The sequence below is a fragment of the Engraulis encrasicolus genome, chromosome 7 (assembly GCF_034702125.1).
Source record: "Engraulis encrasicolus isolate BLACKSEA-1 chromosome 7, IST_EnEncr_1.0, whole genome shotgun sequence".
Classification (NCBI taxonomy): Eukaryota; Metazoa; Chordata; class Actinopteri; order Clupeiformes; family Engraulidae; genus Engraulis; species Engraulis encrasicolus.
This window is the reverse complement of record NC_085863.1, coordinates 48097057-48098243: the sequence shown is the minus strand read 5'-3', so window position 1 is coordinate 48098243 and position 1187 is coordinate 48097057.

Genomic DNA, 1187 nt, shown 5'->3' with positions numbered 1-1187 from the left:
TGTCAAGTGATTCATCTCTCTTCTTTGTTAATATTTTCAGGATGAACTGGGATACTTGTTTTTTTTTTTTTTTTTTTAAGCAGCCTCTTTGTGAAATAGCATACACACATGCCAAAAAAATGTCAACATGGTAACCAAAATAGATAATTGGACGTGGTACCAATGCAAACAAGTGGGATCAATTCCGCTTTACACTTGCCACATATACAGTGCCTTCAAAAAGTCTACACACCCCTCCTCAAATGTCAGGTTTTTGTGATGTAAAAAAATGACAGAAAGACAAATAAATTCACAGCTTTTTCCACCTTCAATCTAAACTATTAACCTGTACAATGCAATTGAGAAACAAGCATAAAGCTTTAAATGGAAACAATAGAAAATAAAAAACTTAACATGGTTGCATAAATATACACACCCTTAAATTAATACTTAGTTGCAGCACCTTTGGGCTTCTCTGGGCTATTCCAAAACCTCAATCTTATTCTAGTGAAGCCATGCTTTTGTAGACTTAGGCGTGTGCTTGGAGAAATTGTTGTTCTGAAAGATTAGTTCCTTTGCATATTCACCTTTCTACCAGGGGGCCGGAGGTTTTGTGGCACTACCACGGCCCCTGTGGAAATGTTCATAATTCCCTCCTCCCTAATGAGGGCCCCAGTTACAGCTGAAGAAAAACAGCACAAAAGAACAATGCTGCCACCACCATACTTCTTGCTAGGTATGGTGTTATTGCGGTGATGTTTTGCGCCAAACATACCCTTTTGAATTATGACCAAAAAGTTCAATCTTGGTGAGGTAAATTTTGCAAAAAATACTTCTGTAATCTCCCGAATGCATGTGAAAAGATATGTTATGGTGAAACCGAGGTTGAACATTTTGGACATAATTCCAAAAGGTATTTTTGGCACAAAACATCACCGCAATAACACCATACCTAACGTAAAGTATGGTGGTGGCAGCATTGTTCTTTTGTGCTGTTTTTCTTTAGCTGTAACTGGGGCCTTCATTAGGGAGGAGGGAATTATGAACATTTCCACAGGGGCCGTGGTAGTGGCACAAAATCTTCGGGCCCCCTGGTAGAAAGGTGAATATGCAGAGGAACTAATCTTTCAGAACGACAATTTCTCTAAGCACACGCCTTAATCTACAAAAGAATGGCTTCACCAGAATAATATTGAGGTTTTGGAATG